Below are 26,004 nucleotides of genomic sequence, written 5' to 3'. Positions count from 1 at the left end.
TGGTAGGACTCTGCAGTGAAGTTGTCCGGACCACGGCTATTTTTTTGTTGGGAGTTTTTTGATTACCTTTTCAATCTCTTCTTTTGTTCTGGGTCTATTTAGTTGTTCTACCTCTGTTAGTGTTAGTTTAGGTAGGTAGTGTGCTTCTAGGAATTCATCCATTTCCTCTAGGTTTTCAAATTTGTTTGAGTATAGTTTTTCATAGTAATCTGATATGATTCTTTTAATTTCAGTTGGGTCTGTTGTAATATCACCCATCTCATTTCTTATTCAGGTTATTGGCTTTCTCTCCTGTTTTTCTTTTGTCAGTTTAGCCAGTGGTTTATCAATTTTGTTGATTTTTTCAAAAAACCAGGTTTTGGTCTTGTTAATTCTTTCAATTGTTTTTCTGTTTTCTATTTCATTTAGTTCAGCTCTGATTTTTATTATTTGTTTTCTTCCAGTGCCTGTAGGTCTCTTTCTATTTGTTCAAGTTGTAGGGATAATTCTTTGATTTTGGCACTTTCTTCTTTTTGGATGTGTGCATTTATTGATATAAATTGGCCTCTGAGCAGGGCTTTTGCTGTGTCCCAAAGGTTCTGATAGGAAGTGTTTTCATTCTCATTGGATTCTCTGAATTTCTTTATTCCATCCTTAATGTCTTCTCTTATCCTTAATGTCTTCTCTAATCCAGTTTTTTTTGAGCAGGGTATTGTTCAGTTTCCAAGTGTTTGATTTCTTTTCCCTGCTTTTCCTGTTACTGATTTCCACTTTTATGGCCTTATGCTCAGAGAAGATATTTTGTAATATTTCAGTGTTTTGAATTCTGCTAAGGCTTGCTTTATGACCTAATATGTGGTCTATTCTAGGGAATATTCCATGTGCACTAGAAAAGAAAGTATACTTGGTTGCTCTTGGGTGGAGTGTTCTGTATATGTCTCTTAGGTCAATTTGGTTGATTGTGGCATTTAGATCTTCCATGTCTTTATTGAGCTGCTTTCTGAATGTCCTGTCCTTCACTGAAAGTGGTGTGTTGAAGTCTCCTACCATTAATGTGGTGCCATCTCACTTTTCAATGCTGATAGAATTTGTTTTATGTATTTTGCAGCCCTGTCATTGGGTGCATAAATATTTAATATGGTTATAACTTCTTGGTGTAGTGTCCCTTTAATCATTATATAGTGTCCTTCCTTATCCTTTCTGATGGATTTAACTTTAAAATCTCTTTTGTCAGAAATTAATATTGCCACTCCTGCTCTTTTTTGGTTGTCATTTGCTTGATATATTTTTTTCCATCCTTTGAGTTTTAGTTTGTTTGTGTCTCTAAGTCTAAGGTGTGTCTCTTGGAGGCAGCACATAGATAGATCTTTTTTTTTTAATCCATTCTGCCACTCTCTGTCTCTTTATTGGTGCATTTAGTCCATTTACATTCAGGGTAATTATGGATAGGTATGAATTTAGTGCTATCATTTTGATGTCTTTTTTTGTGTGTTGACAGTTTCTTTTTCCCACTTGATTTTATGTGCTGAGTAGATTTTCTTTATATATTGCCCTTTCCAGATATTTGTTGTTGTTAATTTTGTTTCTGCTGAGTCTGTATTTTTCCCTAGTATTTTATTTTGACGAGTAGGCTAGTTTGTCTCCTTTGTGGTTACCTTATTGTTTAACTTTTATTTGTATCGCCGTATCTTCCTCTCCATATGGAAAGCGTATGATTACATTTCTTAGTCCCTCTTTATTATTTTAATATTGTCTCCTTTTATATTGTAACATCGCTGTTACCTTTTTTTTTTTTTTCATAATCTTGCTTTGATTTTTTGGATTTCCCTGTCTGGGTTTACTTCTGGTTGCTCTGCCCAGTGTTCTAGTCTTGGGTTGATACCTGATATTATTGATTTTCTAACCAAAGAACTCTCTTTAGTATTTCTTGTAGTTTTAGTTTGGTTTTTACGAATTCCCTCAACTTGTGTTTATCTGAAAATGTCTTAATTTCACCTTCATGTTTAAGAGACGGTTTTGATGGATATATGATTCTTGGCAGGCAATTTTTTTCCTTCAGTTTTTTAAATATGTCATCCTGTTGCCTTCTTGCCTGCATGGTTTCTGCTGAGTATTCCGAGCTTATTTTTATTGGCTCTCCTTTGTAGGTGACTTTTCGTTTATCCCTCACTGTTCTTTTAATTTTCTATTTATCTTTGGTTTCAGCAAGTTTGTTTATAATACGTCTTGGTGACTTTCTTTTAACGTCTACTTTATGTGGAGTTTGATGAGCATCTTGGATAGATATCTTCTCATCTTTCATAATATTAGGGAAGTTTTCTGCCAACAAATCTTCAACAATTTTCTCTGCATTCTCTGTTATCCCTCCCTGTTCTGGTACTCCAATCACTTGTAGGTTATTTCTCTTGATAGAGTCCCACATGATTCTTAAGGTTTCTTCATTTTTTTTTAATTCTTTTATCTGATTTTTCTTCAAATATATTAGTGCCAAGTGATTTATCTTCGAGTTCAGAAATTCTAGCTTCTACTTGCTCAATTCTGGCCCTCTGACTTTCTACTGAGTTGTCTAATTCTGTAATTTTATTGCTGAACTTCTGAATTTCTGATTGCTGTCTATGGATTTTTCCAGCTTATTAAATTTTTCATTATGTTCCTGAATAATCTTTCTAATTTCTTTAGTTGCTTTATCTGAGTGTTCCTTGGCTTGTTCTGCATATTGCCTCATTTCCTTCCAGATGTCTTGAAGGGTTCTGTATATTAAACTTTTGTATTCTGCATTCCAGGAACGCACTTTCATCTAGAAGATCCCTGGGTTCTTTGTTTTGAGAGCCTATTGAAGTGATTATGGTCTGTTTCTTTACATGACTTGATACTGACTGTTGTCTCTGAGCCATCTATAAGTTATTGTATTAGTTTATGCTTGCTTACTGTGTCATAGCTGCTTGCTTTGTTTTGTTTTGGTGTACCCCTGTGGGTTGCTTGAGTGAGCTAGCTTGATTATTTTCGCCTTTGGAACTCTGGTGTCCTGTCCCCAGGTGGCTAGAGCTGTTATCAGGTATATCAGTCTAGGAGTCCATTCAGTTTTCTTGTATGAATTCAGTTCATGTTTCCAGGTAGCTGATCATCAAGTGTGTGGTTCAGGCTCTGTGGTACAGTCTTAGAGGGGCAAGGGTGATTGGTGTATATACCGGTATCTGATTGCAACAGGGGGTCACGCTCTGAACAAGGCAAGGGGCTGAGAACCAACCCTCAAGTGTCTCTGCAGAAAACGCACCTCTGTCCCCTAGAGCGTGCTCGTAGGTAGGTTCTGCAGAGCGACCATGGGCACCCAAAGTTTTTGGTTGTAAGGACTAGGAGGTACCAGTTATCTTTGGACCCCTGTCATGGGTGGCTGGGTGACCTGAGTGGAACTTCCAGTTCTTTGGTCCCTGATGTGGGTAGGTGAGGACCTTGTTTAATAGGCAAAGTAATGTCAAACATCAAACACCCACCTCTCCACCGCAGAGCTGAAATGGTTGGAGTCTGCCAACAAGGGCCTGTTTTCCCAAAATAAGCCCACACAGGTCCATGTAGAAGAGAAAGGTGCTCAAGGTCCATGGATGGTTTATGCCTGGACAAGAGCTGCTTCTGTCCTGAGCTGTCCTGGTTAATGGAGCTAGCAAATTATCTTTTCCCCCCAGTTGCAAATTTTTTCCTTCCCCAAGGCCGGGAGGATGGCTCTAGGTGCTCACCAGGGTCTATCTCAGGCCCAGGGATTTAGCTGCTGAGGCCAGCTTGGAGGTGAGTGGGGGCATGATAAAATATACGCAAGTACTTAGCTTTTGCCGATAGCGCCATTCTCAGGTTCCAGAGGTGTGAGTAGACTCTGTGGCTGGCTGCTTCTCCCTAGGAAACTGTGGCCAAACACTAGGACCAGCCTGCTGCTGCTGCTGCCGCCGCCGCCGCCGCCACCGCTCCGGGAATGGTGCCTGAGGGCTCCTCGCGATTCAGGTCTGGCAACTCCTCTCCGCTTCTGAATGACCACTTTCTTCCCCTGCCCCTCAGTTAGTTGTCTAAGCTTGCCTTTGATGCTCAGGGCTCCTAGCTTGTCACAGATATACTTGTTTCACTGGTTTTTTTGGGTCTTTGTTGTAAAGAGTGCTCGCCAGAAGCGTCTGTCTATTCTGCGATCTTGGCTCTGCCTCCTATATTATCCTTTTTATATATCACTAGATTCAAATATCTAATTTTTTATTTTTACTTTTGTGTCCAGATTCATGAGAGATTTTCACCCATAATTCTTTTGTTTTTCTTCCAATCTTGTGTCAGGTTTTGGTATGCCAGCTTCATAATATAACTTGGAAAGTACTACACCTGCCTATACTCTTAAAGGGGCATTGATGGTTCAGTGGTAGAATTAGCCTTCCATATGGGAAACTCAGGTTCTGTTCCTGGCCAATGCAACTCAAGCACATCCACCACCCATTGGCCAGTGGAGGCTTGTGTGTTGCTATGATGCACAGCAGGTTTCAGTGGAAATTCCAGACTACGGATCAGAACGGTCTGACCTACAACTGATCATGGGGATGGCTCAGGACTGGGCAGCATTTTGTTCCATTGTTCATGGGGTCGCCATGAGTTGATACCAACTTGGGGGCAGCTAAAAACAACAGCAACATTCTCTTACAGAGTTTATACACCATTGTTTTTATTTCTTCCTTAAATGTGAGGGAAACCCCACTATTAAATCTATCTTGGCCTAGAATTTTCTTTATGTAAAGGATTTTAATTACAATCTCATTTTAGTCAAAAAATAGAGAACCACTGTTATTTTCTATTTCTTCTTTTGACAAGAAGCCCTCAAAGCATATAGAAATAATCTTCAATTTTTCAAATGTCTTCACCTGGTCAGGCCAAATTTCAAATGTGGTTTCAGTAATAGTTGCAGTGAGAGAAACTTGCATCAGTCACAGTGGTTCTGGGAAACCACAGTTTTTCATCACAAGGCACCTGCCTCATTAAAACATAACTTGGTAAACAAAAAGTAATGTGTTCTTTTCAGGTAGGAAAAACAGAAGTTATACCACACTTTTGAAGGATATTTCTCTGAATATATAATTCTAGGATGGTAGTTTTTTCTTTTTTTAGAATTTTGAAAAATTTTATTCCATTTTGTTTTATTTTCATTCTGTGTCATGAAGTCAGCTATTGTGCCATATTGTTGTTGCTCTGAAGGTAATGTGTCTTTTTCATTAGCTACCTTTAAAATGTTCTTTGCCTTTGTTTTTCTGCATTTTTACTATATTGTGCTCAGGTGTAGCTTTCTTTCTACATATCTAGTCTGGGGTTTCCTGAGTTTCTTGCTTTTGTAAATAGATGTCTATTTAAAAAAAAAAAAATTTTTTTTTTAAGATGAGAAGCTGGACTCTATGAAGTAGAACAGGGTATCAGGATTGGAAGAAGACTCATTAACAGCTTATGATATGCAGATGACACAACTTTGCTTGCTGAAAGTGAAGAGGACTTGAAGCACTTATTGATGAAGATCAAAGACTACAGCCTACAGTATGGATCACACCTCAACATAAAAAAAAGGAAAAATCCTCACAACTGAACCAATAAGCAACATTATGATAAACATAGAAAAAATTGAAGTTGTCAAGGATTTCATTTTGCTTTGACCAATAATCAATGCCCATGGAAGCAGCAGTCAAGAAATCAAATGACATATTGCATTGGACAAATCTGCTGCAAAAGACCTCTTTCAAGTGTTGGAAAGCAAAGATGTCATTTTGATGTTTTGTAAATTGTTAGTTTTCTCCTTAACTTTTCCTCTTGCCACATAATTTTCCAATATATTAATCACAGATTTTAAATTTATGTCTGATAATTATAATGTTTAGATCTCTTATGGGTCTCTTTCAGTTGTTCTCTTGGTTTGTAGTCATATAATCTTCGTTTCTTTTATGGCTGATAACTTTTGAATGAATGTGGAATGTTTCATATAGAAGCACTAGAGATAGTTGGAGACTCTAAGTGATGTTATTTTCCTCCGAAAGGATATTCTTTTACTTCTGGTAGGCTTTAAAAGATAGGAAAATATCACATTAACCCATTCACAAAATAAACTTACTTGCATCTGGACTTCATTCTTTGTATAGGCTAATCTATTTCTGGATTGCCTTATACTTCAGAGTACCAAAATTTGTTTCTGATGAGTCAGTTCCAACTCATTGAAACCCTGTATGTTACTGAGTAGAACTGCTCCATAGGGTTTTCTGGGCTGTAATCTTTACAGAAGCAGATCGCTAGGACTTTCTTCCATGTGCTGTTGGGTGAGTTCAAACCACCAACCTTTAGGTTAGCAATCTAGCATAAACCATTTGTGTCACCCAGGAACCTACTACATTTAGAGGTATCCCTACAAATATTAAACCTAAAATCGAGAGTGTTTACTATGGTCTCTATTCCTTTTTTGGCCCATTTGTTCAATTTTTGTCTCCTTAACCTGATACTCTTACCCCAGGTTCTTCTCAGCTTCGTGCTTAGCTTCTTCGCTTCTTTAAAATTGGCAAATTATTTGAGAGGAGAAATTGCACCGAACTTATGACTTCTCTCTGGGCATTTTTTTCTTTCTGCGTATTGACCCTCAGGTGGTTGCTGCCTTGTATCTCTCTACAACCTTCACACACACACACACACACACACAATTTCCCCTGGCTTTTGTAGCTGTAGAAGTATTGGTCTACAACAAAATAATCCACAATTGCAAGAAGAGCAAAGGCACAACATTTTCAGAAACTGACATTTAACATGTATTAGATAAATATGTAGTTTTTTTTTTAAGCACATATTTGCCGATATATAACATCATAGGTTCTGGGGATGTAGGGGTTCTCACAGTCTCTGTCCTCATGTTGCTTACATTCTAGTGGGGAGTTACAAATTTAATAAGGTATATACAAGGGAAGGCATGTAGGTGGGGTCTTAATGCAGACATGTCTTAGAAGACTTGTACATTGTGCTGTGAAGGGTCAATAAGAGACAGTCAGAAAAAGCAGGGGGGCAGTATAGTAGAAATACTCCAACAGAATGTCCAAAATAACTGGCTGGATCTAATTCAAGTTATAGCCTTACTATTTGCTAGAAAATTAATCTTGGAAAATGTATTATATCTATTAGAGACTGATTTCCTTTATCTGAATATTTTGTGAATTATACACACATACAGGGCCATTGTGAGCATTCCAAAAACAAACAAACCAACCCATTGCTGTAGAGTTGAATCCTACTCATTGGGACCAGAAATTTGGTCATCGTTTCTTATTACTTGCCTTTTCCTGTAGGTGGCATTGCACCTGGGGAGCATTTGAGGTGTGAGGACAGTCACATGGGACTGGACAAGTGAGTCATTAGAATGTAACTTCCAGAGATGTATAGCACTCCACCTAATTACTACAACACTGACGATGAGGGGGAGAAGAAAAACTAGAAGAATTGTTATGTTGTAGCAATGGAGTCGTAGGTGACCATTCCATATTTAAGATTTGGGTCAAGATGAGTGTGCAAATATTGAGGCACCTTAAAGCAAGAGTCAAAATCAGCCTCTTAGAAAATGTACGATGGTTTTGCATCAATTGGTATTTCTTGCAGTGCCAATTCCATCTGAAAGCAAAAATGTCAGTAGGTTGATACCTCATTTAATTAATAGAAATATGTAAGAAAAAAATGAAAATATTCAGTTTATAGACTATAAATACCTTGAGGCAACAGGAATTTAAAAATGAATAAAACTTAGTGCCGGAAGAGAAGAGGAATCCATCAGTGCTGATTTGCCTTGGTAGGAGAAGGATGGTGACACATACATCCACATAACTCTTCCTATAAACCTGGAAACAGAATTTGGATTAAAAGAACAACTGTGATGAGAATTTTCACTTGTTTAAGTAATGTTAAACGAAAATTAAAAGAAAAAGTCAAATAGAGACATACACGTTCTATCAAGGGGTGGCATGAAACAGTTTTAAAAGAATTAAAACCGTGAATTATAGCTAAAAGCAAGGAAGACATCTCAGATTCCATTCTTGGTCTTTGAAAGCTAATAATGGGAGAAAATCTTCAGATGAAATGAGAATAACACATGAAATGTTTCAAAAGGAAACAAACCATCCAAACAACATCCACATACATCATGCAAATTTTTGAAAGGTCAAGAATTTTCAAGAAGGAAGATTAGACGGTAAAATGTCCTGTGTTTTGAAAATCACCTCTCTTACCTCATTGCTACAAAGACACAGAATGTTGCTTCTATTTCCACCACATTTGCTGAACTTAGATGAAGGGACAAAGAAATGTGAGAACTTAAAACTAATTCTGTGATAGCGATGAAAAATGAAACTCCTAAATATGTGTTTTTTTAATACTTACTAAATAAGCTGTCACATTATTTGCTAGTTGCATTTTAAACCTAGATTTACTTAAGCTCCCCACTCTGCAGTCATATTAAACATATTATCAAACCAGAATAAAATTAATATGCCATATTAAGATAGCATAAGCATTAAAAGAAGAAATTGAAAGTTGGATTAAAGGTAACAATTAATACTGTGGAATTATATGATTTATTTTTCTTCTGGTCTTTTTAATTCATTAGGTATATATTTTCATGTTGTCACCACTATAAACGCTAACACTTTATGACTCAATTTTTTTATACATAGGAAGTTAAGAGTAAAGTTACTTTTACGCTTATACCAAGACTTTTATGCTCTCATTTTCTATTATATTTTCGTTCAAATAAGCAAATGATTTTATACCTTTTTTTCAGCATTTATTTAAACACATACAAAACTTTAAAAATGTGCACTTGTTTCACTAAATATTCTGAAAATTTAAACAGTCTTAAAGAAATATTTAATAATTTACATTTAATAATGTTGGCTTTTTAAATTAGTTTTTTAAATGCTGGAGACAAAAAGAGTTATGAAATGTATCGCCACAGATACAAAAAATAAGCTATTAGTAAATGTAGACCTAAAATAACAGTTTCTTGTGAATCATTTTAAGTGATGGCATTTTTTATAGGATTTTATAGGATGACACTTCATGTAAACTAGAGTTGAAGCCTTTGATAAATATTCAAATATTTAATCAATTAATTAACAGGTCTATTTTTAAAACAACACAGACACGTGCACACACATATATGCACACACTCATACACTCATTCATTTACTGCCTAAGATTGGATATACAGTTACATTTAATGGAGATAAAAATGATGTTAAATAATGAAGCCTTGCTAATTTTTTAAAATCACTTATACATACATTTGAGGAAAAGTTAATAGATACAAAATTATTCTTTCACTATTTGTCATCCCTACATTTCTAGATATGAGTGATAGATTATAAAATATGACTATTTTAGTACAAAAATTATCATAATAATGCACAAATATCAATTTAGAAAACATCCTACTTATATAATTGGGCTATGCTGGAGGAACCTCATGTCTGTCAGTTTGTCATACTGTGGGGGCTTGTGTGTTGCTGTGATGCTGGAAGCTATGCCACTGGTATTCAAATACTAGCAGGGTCATCCATGGTGGACAGGTTTCAGCTAAGGTTCCAGACTAAGACAGACTAGGAAGAAGGACCCGGCAGTCTACTTCTGAAAAGAATTAGCCAACAAAAACCTTATGAATAGCAGCAGAACATTGTCTGATATAGTACCAGAAGATGAGCCCCTCAGGTTTGAAGGCACTCAAAATACGACTGGGGAAGAGCTGCCTCCTCAAAGTAGAGTTGACCTTAATGACGTTGGGACCTTCATTTGCTAATGTGGCATGACTCAAAATGAGAAGGAACAGCTGCAAACATCCACTAATAATCAGAACCTGGAATGTATGAAGTATTAACCCAGGAAAATTGGAAATGGTCAAAAATGAAATAGAATGCATAAACATCGATATCCTAGGCATTAGTGAGCTGAAATGGACTGATATTGTTGGACAATCATATGGTCTACTATGCCGGGAAAGATAACTTGAAGAGGAATGGCATGGCATTCATTGTCAAAAAGAACATTTCAAGATCTATCCTGAAGTAGAACACTGTCAGTGATAGGATAATATCCACACACCTACAAGAAAGACCAGTTAACATGGCTCTTATTCAAATTTACAAACCAACACTAAGTCCAAAGATGAAGAAATTGAAGATTTTTACCAACTACTGCAGTCTGAAGTTGATCGAACGTGCAGTCAGGATATATTGATAATTACTGGTGATTGGAATGCAAAAATTGGAAAGGAGAAGAATCGGTAGTTGGAAAACATGGCCTTGGAGATAGGAACGATGCTGGAGATTACATGATAGAATTTTGCAAGACCAATGACTTGTTCATTGCAGATATCTTTTTTCACCAGTGTAAATGGCAACTATACACATGGGCTTCACCAGATGGAATACACAGGAATCAAATTGACTACATCTGTAGAAAGAAATGATGGAGAAGTTCAATATCATCAGCCAGAACAAGGCCAGGGGCCAACTGCAGAACAGATCATCAACTGCTCATATGCAAGGTCAAGCTGAAACTGAAGAAAATTAGAAAAAGTCCATGAGAGCCAAAGTATGACCTTGAGTATATCCCACCTGAATTTAGAGACCATCTCAAGAGTAGATTTGATGTATTGAATACTAAGGACCGAAGACCAGATGAGTTGTGGGATGACATCAAGGACGTCATACATGAAGAAAGCAAAAAGTCAATAAAAAGACAGGAAAAAAAGAAAAGAACAAAATAGATGTCATAAGAGACTCTGAAAGTTGCTCTTGAATGTCAGGTAGCTAAAGCAAAATGAGGAGATGATGAAGCAAAAGAGCTGAACAGATTTCAAAGGGCAGTTCAAGAAGACAAAGTATTATAATGACATGTGCAAAGACCTGGAGATAGAAAACCAAAAGGGAAGAACACACTTGGCATTTCTCAAGCTGATAGAACTGAAGAAAAACTTCAAGCCTTGAATTGCAATATTGAAGGAGTCTGTGGGGAAAATATTAAACAGCACAGAAAGCATCGAAAGAAGATGAAAGGAATACAGTGTCATTATATCAAAAAGAATTAGTCAAAGTTCAGACATTTCAGGAGGTAGCATGTGATCAAGAACCAGTGTACTGAAGAAAGAAGTCCAAGTTGGACTGAAGGCATTAGCAAAAAATAAGGTTTCCAGAATTGATGGAATATCAAATGAGATGTTTCAACAAATGGGCTCCAGCACTGGAAGTACTCACTCATCTATGCCAAGAAATTTGGAAGACAGCTACCTGGCCAACTTACTGGAAGAGATTAATATTTATGCCTATTCCAAAGAAAAGTTATCAAATGAATGTGGAAATTATCAAACCATATCATTAATAGCACATGCCAGTAAAATTTTCCTGAGGAATATTCAAAAGTGGCTGCAGCAGTACATTGACAGGGAACTGCCAGAAATGCAAGCCAGATTCAGAAGACGTGGAACCAGGGGTATCATTGCTGATGTCAGATGATCCTTGCTGAAAGCAGAGAATACCAGAAAGATGTTTACCTGTGTTTTCTGGACTATGCAAAGGTGTTTGACTGTGTGGATCATAACAAATTATGGGTAACATTGCAAAGAATGAAAATTCCAGAACACTTAATTGTGCTCATGAGGAATCTGTACATGGACAGTTTTTCAAACAGAACAAGGGAATACTGTGTGTTTTCAAGTCAGGAAAGGTGTGCATCACGGTTGTATCCTTTCACCATATTTGTTCAGTCTGTATGCTGAGCAAATAATCTGAGAAGCTGGACTAAATGAAGAAGAACGGGGCATCAGGATTGGAGGAAGACTCATTAACAACCTGGGTGACACAGATGACACAAGCTTGCTTGCAGAAAGTGAAGAAGACTTGAAGCACTTATTGATGAAAGTCAAAGACCATAGCCTTCAGTATGGATTACATCTCAACATAAAGAAAAAATTCTCACAACTGGACCAATGAAAATATCATGATAAACGGAGAAAAAATTGAAGTTGTCAAGGATTTCATTTTACTTGCATCCACAATCAGCACCCACGGAAGCAGCAGTCAGAAAATCAAAAGACATATTATATTGGTCAAATTTGCTGCAAAAGAACTCTTTAAAGTGTTAAAAAGCAAAGACGTCACCCTGAAGACTAAGGTGCACCTGACCCAAGCCATGGTGTTTTCAATCGCTTCTTATGCATATGAAAGCTGGACAATGAATAATGAAGACTAGAGAAGAATTGATGCCTTTGAATTATGGTGTTAGTGAAGAATATCGAATATACCATGTACTGCCAAAAGAATGAACAAATCTGTCTTGGAGGAAGTACAACCAGAATGCTCCTTAGAAGCGAGGATGGCAAGACTGCGTTTTATGTACTTTGGACATGTTGTCAGGAGGGATCACTCCCTGGAGAAGGACATCATGCTTGGTAAAGTAGAGGGCCAGCAAAGAAGAGGAAGACCCTCAAAGAGATAGATTGACACAGTGGCTACAGCAATGGGCTCAAGCAGAACAAAGATCATGAGAATGGTGCTAGACCGGGCAGTGTTTTGTTCTCTTATACATGGGGTCGCCACGAGTTGGGACCGACTCAGTGACACCTAATAACAACAACAATGCTGGAGCCCTTTTGGAAAAAAAATCAGTTGGAGAATAACTTGATTTTTTTTCCTTCCCCCTTTTCCAACACCTCTTCCACCTTTCTGCTGTTTTTGATTTCTGTACTATTTTGATTTCATTTTCAAGAATAAAAACTGCCACATGCCCAGAAAGTGTAGCTCCTAAACAAAATGTCACAGGCTAACATTTGGGGTTAATTGACATGTGAAGACTGTCAAAGTATTGGTACTATGAGAAACCTCAGTAAATAATTTAACCCTGAACTCTGCATTCATATATTTGTCTCATTACAGTCCTATAAGGGAGGACTAGTTTCTCCATTAGGCTGTCAGATAAAATTAATAAGAATATTTTGTATTATTTCTAAGTCATCTTTCAATTCTTTCTAGACTCAGTGAACTGTAGGACAAAATCAAAAGGGTAAGAAAGCAAGAGTTATGGAATCCAAGAAATAGAAATACAGGAAAAGTTTGAGGCAGATAAAGATGAAGTTTGCAATTAGTGTTTACTATGAAATGTATTTAAAGAATGACTATTTTATTTATCACTTCAGCACTGTTGTGTGGGATGCTTAAACTTGCATTTATTTACAATTAAATCATTGTGTTCAGGTCATGGCCACATAACTAGAAATACCTGTAAAATATGTACCTTTTTAACAGTGGTTGTGTTAAAATTGACTATATATAGACTCGTATCTTATCATTGGAATATATCAGAATAATAAATCCCTTACATTAATTTATTATTCAGTCAATTAATTGTTTGAATTTATTGTTGTATATTCTTTAACTCTGCAAAATTTTATTTCTCAGACTTTTTGACAGCTATCAAATAATTTGCAAGCAAATACTTCATTTCAGAGCTTGCTACATAAAAGAATCTTTTTGTAAAGCATTAAGTGAATATTAAATTCCTAATTTACCTTGTTATTTTGGAATTATGTATATTGGATTTTCTCTTAGCAAGACTACATACTTATAAATGGGTACTCAGTAGAGCTTAATGAAAATTCTTCCTTATGACTAGTGAAGTATTTCCGGAAAAATATCTAAGACGCCTTAGTGTGGTAAATGCAAAAGATTGACAACTGTTATGAGGTTATAAAACAATTTAGTAAAGTTCATAAAAGGCCATACTAGCAACAAGGGTGTACTCTTGATACTAACTCAAATACTAAAGAGTATGAGTAGCTATAATTTTACCTTCTGGTATTATTTTCTGAGCATAAGCTATGTAAGTACAATGTGCTACCATTATTTAAACCAGCAAAATGTAGAAAAGGACTACGGAGTTTGTACATTATTTACCATTTAGTGTAATTAAAAACCTTTATTTAGCAGCAAATTTTAATATTTAAGATACTTTAGATTATTTTAAAGACCTGAAGTTAGAAAACCAAAAGGGAAGAACACACTTGGCATTTCTGAAACTGAAAGAATTGAAGAAAAAATTCAAGGCTTTGCTTGCAATATCGAAGGATCCTATGGGCAAAATACTGAATGACACAAGAAGCATCAAAAGAAAACAGAAAGAATACACAGAGTCACTGTACCAAAAAAGAATTGATCGACGTTCAACCATTTCAGGAAGTAACATATGATCAAGAACCAGTGGTACGGAAGACGTACAAGACATTGGCAAAAAACAAGGTTTCAGGAATTGATGGAATATCAATTGAGATGTTTCAACAAATGGATGCAGCGCTGGAAGTGCTCACTTGTCTACGCCAGGAAATTTGGAAGACAGCTACCTGACCAACTGACTGGAAGAGATCCATATTTATGCCCATTCCAAAGAAAGGCGATCCAATCGAATGGAGAAATTATCAAACAATATCATTAATCTCACATACAAGTAAAATTTTGCTGAAGATAATTCAAAAGAGGTTGCAGCAGTACATAGACAGAGAACTGCCAGAAATTCAAGCCAGATTTAGAAGAGGATGTGGAATCAGGGATGATATCATTGCTGATGTCAGATGGATCCTGGCTGAAAGCAGAGAATACCAGAAGGATGTTTACCTGTGTTTTATTGATCATGCAAAGGCATTCAACTGTGTGGACCATAACAAATTATGAATAACATTGTAAAGAGTGGAAATTCCAGAATTGTGCTCATGAGCAGCATGTACGTGGATGAAGAGGCAGTCTTTTGAACAGAATAAGGGGATACTGCATGGTTTAAAGTCAGGAAAGGTGTGTGTCAGGGTTGTATAGTTTCACCATATTTATTCAGTCTGTACGCTGAGCAAATAATCTGAGAAGCTGGACTATATGAAGAAGAATGGGACATCAGGATTGGAGGAAGACTCATGAACAACCTGGGTGACGCAGATGATACAAGGTTGCTTACTGAGAGTGAAGAGGACTTGAAGCACTTACTAATGAAGATCTAAGACCACAGCCTTCCATATGGATTGCACCTCAACATAAAGAAAACAAAAGTCCTCACATCTGGACCAATAAGCAATGTCATGATAAATGAAGAAAAGCTTGAAGTTGTCAAGGATTTCATTTTACTTGGATCCACAATCAATATCCATGGGAGCAGCAGTCAAATCAAATGACGTATTGCATTGGGCAAATGTGCTGCAAAAGACTTAAGACATTAAAAGCAAAGATTCATTTTGAGGACAAAGGTGCGCCTGATTCAAGCCATGTTATTTTCAGTTGCCTTATATGCACGTGAAAGGTGGACAGTGAATAAAGAGGACCAAAGAAGAACTGATGCCTCTGTATTATGGTGTTGGCAAAGAGTATTGAATATACCATGGACTGCCAGAAGAGCAAACAAATCTGTCTTGGAATAAATATAGCCAGAATGCTCCGTAGAAGTGAGGATGAGGAGACTTCGTCTCACATACTTTGGACATGTTATCAGGAGAGACCAATCCCTGGAGAAGGACATCATGCTCGGTAAAGTGGAGGGTCATCAAGAAAGAGGAAGACCCTCGTCAGTTGACACAATTACTACAACAATGGGCTCAAGCATAACAACCATCATGAGAATGGCTCAGGACTGAGCAGTGTTTTTGTTCTGTTGTACAAAGGGTTGCTATGAGTGGGAACCAACTGAATGGCACCTAAGAACAACAATAGATTATTTTAAGTCACAAAAATAGACAATCATTAATTTACTCATTCACTCAATCTATATAGTTTCCTACTGCAGCTGTAACAAATTACCACAAATTTAATTACTTAAAACAACCCAAATCTACTGTCTTAAAGTTCTGAAAGTCAGAAATCTGAAATAGGTCTTGAAATCAAGATATTTGCAGAGGTGTATTTCTTCTGGCAGCTCTCAGGGAGAATCCATTTTCCCCTAGAACTCATTTTCCCTCCAGCCTGCACTCCTTGGCTCTCAGCCCCTTCCTCCATCTTCAAAGCATATCTATCCTGTCTTAGCTTCCATCATCACATCACCTTCTCTTATTCTGACCCTCTTGCCTTTATCTTACATTATTGATTACCCACTATAGGCCAGGTCGTATGCTAAATATTGAGTATATAATGTAAGAGAGTCAGTGAAAAAGAGAAAGACCCTCAATGAGGTGGATTGACACAATATCTGCAACAATGGGCGCAAGCATAACGACGATCATAAGAATGGCACAGGACTGAGCAGTGTTTTGTTTTGTTGTACATAGGGGCACTATGCGTTGGAACCAACTCAACAGTATGTAACAACAAGGAAGATTTAGTTCATGCCAATGGAGCATTCATTTTGATTGAAGAGCCAGATAAAAGAGTATAGGGATGAGCACATTTATCTACTTCACTTAGATTTATTTTCTATAACTTATCTAAACTTCTTAATGAATCATCCTCCTGAGTTGTGATGAATATATTTTAAATTGGCAAAATTATCTCTGCTACTTTTGGTTTAAATACTCTCTTTTGGTTGACTCATTCTCTTTTGAGTAAATGTGCATTCTTTTTAATTTCCTTTCCTCTGTTTCTTCTTAAGAAAGTGATTAGGGTAGAGGATGAGATTTCATGACCTTCTAGAAGTGGAAGAGGAAGCCTTAAATCCAATTGATATCCTCTGCCTCCTGACTAATTTCTTTTGTAATGAACTGCTTGTGTCTAGTTCCTAGATTCACTGATTTGATTAAGAGATGAGGCAGCTTGTAAAAATGGTAATGGCAGAAGTCCTTTAACTTTAAGAGGAGGAGAGAGAGAGAAAACTAAGATTAGCAGCAGCCCAAAGCTGATCCCTGTGAAGTGGAAGTCAGATATACATCTATTCTCAAGCCTTTTTACCAATTATGACACGAGCAATCCTTCCCAAAGCACTCTCTACTTCTTTGCTGGGTTTGATAATTCATTACAGTGATCCCACAGAACTCACAGACTGTAGTCATGATTATGGGGTTTATTAGGGAAGTAACCAATTTCAGTTCATGATCAGGATCAACTTGGAAGTAACAAGAACAACTCAGGATACAGTACTTTGATCAGGGTATCTTCTTCTCAGCTATGCCTGCAGGCAGACCTTTCTCTCAGCCCTCAACTGTTGGCCCTTAGCTCTCGGTCTTCACTGTGGACTTGCCCTCTGGCCTGCTCCAGCAAGAGTTACAAAGCTCTTAAGCTCCACCAATAAGTGCTGTGAGGTAAGCCAGCAAGCCTACTGCTCAGAGGCACTCTGCTCTCTTTCTTAGTAGGTTGGCAAGCCCAGCAGCTCTGTGCCAGTCCCATGCATCTGCTGTCTTTGTGCCATCTTCAGTGTTACAGCTCTGTCTGTCTCCTAAGTCTTGGAGGTTCTCAGCACAGGGACCCAGGTGTCTTAGATTGGGTTCTCTAGAGGAGCAAAACCAGTGAAGTGTATGTATGTGTGTATATATATGTGTATATATACATATATAAACGAACCAAACCAAACCCATTGCTGTTGAGTCAATTCTGACCCTACAGGACAGAGTAGAACTGCCCCATAGGTTTTTCAAGGAGTAACTGGTGGATTCAAACTGCTGACCTTTTGGTTAGTAGCTGAGCTCTTAACCACTGTGCCACCAGAGCTCCTTATACATACATACATATGTGTGTATATATATATGTAAGTGTATGTATATATATGTGTGTGTATGTGTATGTATATATATGTATACATGGTCGCTATGAGTCAGAATTGACGGCAATGGTTTTTTTGGTTATACATGTATGTACAGCTGCTAACCAAAACATCAGCCACTTAATCCACCGGGTACTCCTTGGATAGAGAGAGAGAAAGATTGAGAGAGAGACTTATACCAAGGAAATGGCTAACACAGTTGTAGAAGACAGAAATTCCCAAGTCCATGGGTCTGATTGGAAGATTCCAACCTGCAGGGCTGATGAACCCAAGATCAGCAGGTGAGAAGGCAGGCTTCTGGCTCATAGCCTGAGGAGGTCGATGAATGTGAAGATCAGCAGTTAAGGTATTAGCTCAAGCCCCAAGAGCCAGAGGTCAGGTGCAGGCTCCAGAACAAACAAAAGCTAGCAAACTTTGTCAAAAAGTCCACATATATTTGATGCAGGCCTTATCCCCAAGGAAACTCCCTTTCAGCTGATTGGCTGCTTGTAGCAGGTCTCATCATGGAGGTGATTACGTTATATCAGATCTCATTATGGAAATGATTACATCATTACATAGCTGCCAAACTACATCATAAATGCCAACTGAGAATATGACCCAGTCAATTGACACACGACATTAACCATCACACTGCATCCAAAGGACAAGCTCCGTTCACTGTACTTCTTCTTGATGGTAGTAAGGTCACCCCTCAACCTCTGGAACTGGCTTCCTTTAAGTCTTGCAGGATGGCAAAACTGACCAATTCCCTATAAGGGTCCCATGTACCTTATTTGCATAGTCCCACCCCCACAAGCTTTCCAGGTACCTTATTTGCATTAGGAGGCTGTCCAATCCCCTTGGTAGACTACAAGTACCTTATTTGCATAGTACCACCCAGTCATTTTGTGGGAGTCACAAGGCCGTGGCTAGAAGGGTCATACAATTGCAATTCACTGGATCATACTGCTGAATTTATCTTTGGATTTCTGGGAGATTTTCAAATCTCAATGAGTTTCTTTGCCTAACTCAACCAACAATTTCAGGATGCTATGTACCCTACAGAATCACGTGGTTTCTCAGAGATGCTATATCTGGACACGGACTAAGCTATCCAGTTCGCAGCTACTTGAACTGGGGCTGCTCACTTCTGTCTAAAGTGGCTCCAAAGGTCATTTTGACATGCTGCATCATCTCTGAGGCCTGTGATAACTTCTGGGTCCCTTCAAGACGTTTAGGAGTCAGTGTCTCTCTCTCTCTCTCACTAACTCATTCTCCCACCGTTTTTTCTCTCCTTTATCTCTGTCTAACTATGCCATTATGCCATCTTTAATCTGCTGTGGTTGACACATGAACACCTTTCTTAGTCTAGTCTTGCCCAATGTCCCATTGAGAAAGTGAGACAAAAATTCCCTCTGCTTTTGGCTTTTTCATCAACCTATCTAATACTTTCTTCCTCTCCATACTGATGGAATCCTAACACACTTCTCATGCCTTCCTTCCTCTATTGTCTTTACCTCTTCTTCCCACACTGGGTTAGTCATAAACTTCTTTTGGCTTAAAACAAAACCCATGATCATGTCCACCAGGACTGACTCTTGATAGGTTGACAGGAGTGAAAATATTTAGGATCCTTTCCTCTGATGACTTTAATGGCTACTTTTTCATTAAAGAAGGAATCGTCTTTCAGATTAAAAGTTGAAATATGATCCCTGTATTCTCAGTAGCATCAATCTTCTCTCTGATTACCATGAACTGACTCAATCAGTGAGAAGCTAAAGGGCAAAAAAATGTCATGGTTTGAAAATACCTTGGGACAATCACAGATTATTCCTGATAATTATATTGTATATAATATTGAAGGCTGTTATGAGTTAATAAGGGGACGAATGGATTAAAAAGTACTTATTTTAGGCTGGACAACTAAAGAATATCTCTCTGAAGAAGCAACACTGAGGTGAGACTGAAAGGATGGAAAATAACTAGCACTTGAGCATGAGGGAAAGTGTATTTCATTAGAAAGAAAAGCATGTGCGTAAGTCCTGAGGCAACAAGGAGTGTTGTGTGTTCAAAAACAGAACGAAGACTAGCATGACAAGATTATAATAAGTAGGAGGATAAATGGCTTAAACTGAAGTTGGACAGATAAACACAGATCAGGTAATGAAAAACCTTGGGAGCCATGGTCTGAAATTTGGATTTGATTTGAAGCCATTTGAGGGTTTTAGGTTGGATTGTGACATGGCCTCTCTGTTTCAACGGAGTCATTTTTTTACTGCATGGAGCAATGCTGCTCAATATTATGTGCCACAAATGTAGTTTAAATTTTTAATATAGCCACATTCAAACCCTTGTTGTTGAGTAGAATTCTGACTCACAGCGACTCTATAGGACAGAATAGAACTGCCCCCATAGAGTTTCCAAGATTGTAAATCTTTACGAAAGCAGACTGCCACATCTTTCTCCCATAGAGCAGCTGGTAGGCTCGAACTGCCAACTTTTCAGTTAGCAATGGAAAGCTTAACCACTGCACCACAAGGGCTGCTGTAGCCACATTTTTTTATTAGGGTGGTGCAAATGTTTAAGCACTGGACAATTAACTGAAAGGTTAGTGGTTTAAACCCACTCTTGGAAGACAGGCCTGGAGATCTGCTTCTGGGAGGTCACAGCCTTGAAAACCCTATGGAGCAGTTCTACCCTGCACACATGGCATCGTCATGAGTCGGGGTCTGACTTGACAGCTGCCAACAACAACAACAGCATCATCTAGGTGAGAGATGACTGTAAACTGGAGAAGATAGTGGCAGTAAAGAAGTTGAAATAGGAGGATCTGCTGATCAATTACCTGTGGGGATTCAGAGAAAGGTACACATTAAGGAGAGTCTTAGGAATTTAAGTTTAAATAAATGAATTTATTTAAACTTAGGATTTAAGTTTAAATAAGTGAATGGCTGGTGATGTCATTTCTGAGATAAAGAAGACTCAGGTTGGGTAGGCTGGTTTTGCAGAAAGACTCAATGTGTGAAAGAGAATTCATTACTGTAATTTTGGAGAATAAATAAATGGAAGCAATTAAAAATAATCTTCAAAGTTCTGGGCTTCCAAACTGTATTTCAGATATTATTTTTTTCTCTAAAAAATCATCCAAAAGGAACATGAAATAGAGAAATAAAATTGTAAAATCCGTCTTTGACAAAACTAGAAGATACCTGAAGAAGGACCTGGTGGTTTATTTCTGAAAAAATTGGCGACTGAAAACCATATGAATAGGAGCAGTACATTATCTGATATAGTATCAGTAGATGGGTCCCTCAGGTTGGAAGCTACTCAAAGTATGACTGGGGAAGAGCTGCCTCCTCAAAGTAGAGTCAACCTTAATGATATGGATGAAGTCAAGCTTTCAGGACCTTCATTTGCTGATGTCGCATGACTCAAAATGAGAAGAGACACCTACAAACATCTATTAATAATTGGAACATGGAATATATGAAATGTGAATCTAGGAAAACTGGAAGTTGTCAAAAATGAAATGGAATACATAAACATTGATATCCTAGGCATTAGTGAGTTGAAATGGACTGGTATGCAGATGATACAACATTTCTTGCTGAAAGTAAAGAGGACTTAAAACACTTACTGATGAAGATCAAAGACTACAGCCTTCAGTATGGATTACACCTCAACATAAAGAAAACAGAAATCCTCACAATTGGACCAATAAGCAATGCCATGATAAATGGAGAAAAGATTGAAGTTGTCAAAGATTTCATTTTACTTGGATCCACAATCAACACCCATGGAAGCAGCAGTCAAGAAATCAAATGATACATTGCTTTGGGCAAATCTGCTGCAAAAAACAACTTTAAAGTGTTAAAAAGCAAAAGTACCACTTTGAGGTTGAAGGTGTGCCTGATCCAAGCCATGGTATTTTCCATTGCTTCATATGCATATGAAAGCTGGACAATGAATAAGGAAGACCAAAGAATAATTGATGCCTTTGAATTATGGTGTTGGTGAAGAATATTGAATATATCATGGACTGCCAGAAGAAGGAACAAACCTATCTTGGAAGAAGTACAGCCAGAATGCTCCTTAGAAGCGAGGATGGCTAGATTTCACCTTACTTACCCTCACTTATTTTGGACATTTTATCAGGAAGGGCCAGTCCATGGAGAAGAACATTATGCTTGATAAAGTAGATGGTGAGCAAAAAAGAGGAACACCCTCAGTGAGATAAACTGACACAGTAGCTGCAGTGATGGGCTCAAGTAACAACAATTGTGAGGATGGCACAGGACTGGGCAGTGTTTCTTTCTGTTGTATATAGGGTTGCTATGACTCAAAACTGACTCAGCCACACCTAACAACAACAACAGAAGATACATGATATCCCCAACTAAAACCAGCAAATGTCAAATAAGGGCGTGAAGCAATATCACGAGAGAAAACCCAGGTTTTTGGCCTACCTGAGGTTTTCTCAGGAAATCAATATCACTAATATTTTTTTCATTGCGAATTAAAAAAGGAAACATCTTTGAGACTAGAAGTTGAAATTGTATATATATATATGTGTGTGTATGTATGTTTGTGTGCGAGTACACTGTATTTTTACACAAATAATGCCGACCTTCTATGTTTGCCAACCGCACTTCCTCCGTGAAGTATTTTCATAAACATGACCAAGCCAATTTTTTTTACATGTTGCTGTAAAAAAATTAACATAATGTGCTTATGAAACTACCTAGCGGGGGAAGGGCATGGTTGGCAAATGTGTAGAAGGTGCATGTTATTTGCGTGAAAATACAGTGTATATCATTATGTATATGTCATGTATATATATCTGTCAACTGGAGTAATATTAAAATACAAGAGTTCAAAAATTCAGTAAGGTCTCTAGATATTTGTAAGGTATTCTATAACAATGCATCCATATGAAGTCTATTGTTTATGTACAGCCCGTACTCCTCCATTTAATTAGAAAGGACAGCATGTTATTGTCAAAATGTGGGCAAGAATAAAATGGGTAAGATTGTCATGCAATTTTAAAATACAAATCAATGTTACATAGAAAACTGATGTCATCTAATGGAATAGTTATTATACATTTGAAGATTTTAGTTTGAGTTAAGTAAACACTTTTTAAAGATGGTATTGGGTTGATTTATCAGGTTCTCCTGCTTAACACAAGGAAACAAAAAAAGATATTCATTAATATTAAAGAAAAATTGAAATATGATTAGCTTTAACTCTTTGAGAGTTTTGCATAAATGTCCTTCCACTTATAAAAATGTGTATGATATATATGTAAATCATAGTTAGCTCCTATCTTAAGAAAATAATATCCATCCTATTTTGTACCAAGCTTTGGCCTCAGGCTTTGTTGCTAGTATTTCTTAAGTGTGAAGAAAATGATTCATTTAGTGAAATAACACTGAACATAGATTGCCACTTTGTGACAATGTTAATGACTGTTAGTGACATTTAGTGTCTTTGTTTTTAATCATATATGTCTATTCAAGGACAAAAAGGACAGTTGTTTTATGTCTTTTAGTCTTGCCTGCAAGGCTACAGTTTGTGCAGAGTTTGAATGGGAAGGCTTGCCTGTGTTCCATGTAGCATCCTATTAACTGGGGCTGGAAGATCCACTACCAAGATGGCTCATTCACATGTCTGGCAGAGGTGTTGGCTATTGGAAAGGAGCTCATCTAAGGCTGTTAGCTGGAGTGGGGAAGGCTTGATTCCTCCCCATCAGGGCCTTTTGATGAGGCTGCTTGGCTTCCTCACAGCATAGTGGGTGGTTTCCTGGAGAAAACCTTCCAATAAATCAAAGTAGTAGCTGCAGTGATTCATTTGACCCAGCCTCAGAAGCCACCTTGTGTCACTTCCACTACATTCTATTGGTCAATAAAATCACTGAGACCAGTGAAGGGGAATTATATTTCACTTCTAAATGAGAGTTGTAGCAGAGACTTCATAGACATTTTTAAGCTACCATATTATATGAATACAAAAAACCATAAACCAAACCTACTGCTGTTGAGTCGATTCCGACTCATAGTGATCCTATAGGACAGAGTAGAACTGTCCCATAGAGTTTCCTAGGAGTGACTGGTAGATCCCAAAGCTGACCTTTGGTTAGCAGCCATAGCGCTTAACCGTTATACCACCAGGGTTTCCATATAAATAAAAGTAATAATTACTTTATTATAAATATAATATCTATTTATGTGCATACAGGTAATTTCAGGCAAGTATTGGAGAGTTAAAATTATTACTTGTACTGAAAATTAAGGAAAATGCAAACATCTTTACTTTGAAATCAAAGATTATGTTTAATTGTCAGGAATTGGCTAATATTTGGCATTAACTTTAGAAGTTATTTTATGCCCACCGAAATATCAGAAAATATTCACCTCTCTTGTGAACAGTTTACACAATAAGATTTATAGACAGAAAAGAAAAAAAACAAGTGGCACATTTGTGATGCTGGGATTGTACCTTCCTTTCTAATAACCTTGAAAATTAAACTCTCCACGCTTCAGGTGGGAGTTTTCTTGTAACTGCGTATTCATGTAATATTCCACAGCCCCTCACCCAAATGCGGTAGGTTTCTGATATCAACTGATTGACTAGCAATAATAAAATGTGGAATAGTAGTATAAAATATAATCATACCCATTCTTTAAAGATGAAAATTGTGGCTTTGTCATTATACCAGTAATTGCCCCTACCAACAAACATATTCTAGGATAACTCTTTATGTTTTATAAAGGTTGTTGTGTAATACCTATATAACAAAGAGGACGTAACCTAGTTTTTTTACCCAGTAGTTTCCAAAATAACCTAGTGAGGTTTCCCTCCATCATAACGTATGAAACATCTGAACATATTTTACAAGCATCTCCAGTACATTATAATTTATAGATCTGCATATCAGAGTACTCTGGTGCACACACAGCAAAGTGGGGAATGAGCAGGTGTCCAGTGTTTGGTCTAGGTATACAGATTTAAAGAGAGACGTGATTTTCATGAAAATCAAATTATAAAATTGCTCCACTGGCTAGTTTTGAAATCATACTTTCAGTTTTTTCTCTCGTGATGTACCTCTGCTTTACCTTTGAAAATCCACATACCTGATTTATTTATTTATTATAAAATTCTCAGATGCTGATTGGTGGTGCACCCAACTGATGATTTCCAACCTCAACTGGTTCTTTTTTTTTTTTTTTAAGTCCCATTTAACACCCTTCCTGTTATCCACATAGGTCTTTCAGAAGTTTTACATATCTCCTCGATACCTTACCCATCTGATTTACTCTTAACAGACAAAAGACCTCTATCTGAGAAAAATAATCCTTAAGGTTCTTAAAATGTGGTCCGTGGAAAACTTGGGGGTCATTGAGACCCTTTCAGGGGTCTGAAAGCTCAAACTTATTTTTATAATAAGGTATTGTTTGTCTTTTTCACTATGTTGATATTTGTAGTGAAGTGGAAATGCAATGCTGGTGAAGCTGATGGCAACTTAGTACAAATCCAGGCAGTGACACCCAATTGTAATTATAGCCATTGTTTTCTTTACTGTCATATATAAAAAAAAAAAAATTTTTTTTTTTTAGTTGCAGTAAAAGAAAAAAAAAAATGCCAGTTTAACTTAAGAATGCCCTTGCTAAGGTAGTCAACAATTTTGATTTTTTTAAATCTCAGTCCTCGAGTAAACGTTTTTTTAAAATACTATGCATGATGAAACTGGCAAACATGCATAGAATATTTCTGCAGGCAAAGTAAGATATTTGGGGTGGGGCGGTAGAATGATGTGTGTGATTATTTGGGTTGTGAGTTGAACCTGACACTTTAATTGAGAACCATTTTCACTTGATAGAACAAACGCTAGACAAACTAAGGTTATTCAGACTTGGATATTTGGTGGACATTTTCACAAAAATAAACAAAGCAAGTCTTTCACTTCAGAACAAAGAACTGACATTATTTGTTGCCAGCTCCAGAATATGAGCTTTCAGGTGAAAGTTAGGAGTTTGGACAGCTTGTATTCTCCACTGTGAGTTTGTCACCTTCCCAATACTTATATACTTTTCTTATGAATTGGTGGTAATGTTAATGAATGAATTTTTTTTTTTATATTGTATAATGAACCAATATTTTCTAAATGACAGTAATGTCACAATATCATATGTGGGTAAAAAGATCCATGTAAAGTGCTGATAGAACAATGCATTTAATGTAAAAGGGTAAGAAAAATTCACTGATATGGTCTCAGAGTCTACACTGCAAGGAAACTTTAGGAAACTA

Source organism: Elephas maximus, chromosome 10, assembly GCF_024166365.1.
Source record: "Elephas maximus indicus isolate mEleMax1 chromosome 10, mEleMax1 primary haplotype, whole genome shotgun sequence".
Classification (NCBI taxonomy): Eukaryota; Metazoa; Chordata; class Mammalia; order Proboscidea; family Elephantidae; genus Elephas; species Elephas maximus.
This window is presented reverse-complemented; position numbering follows the sequence as displayed.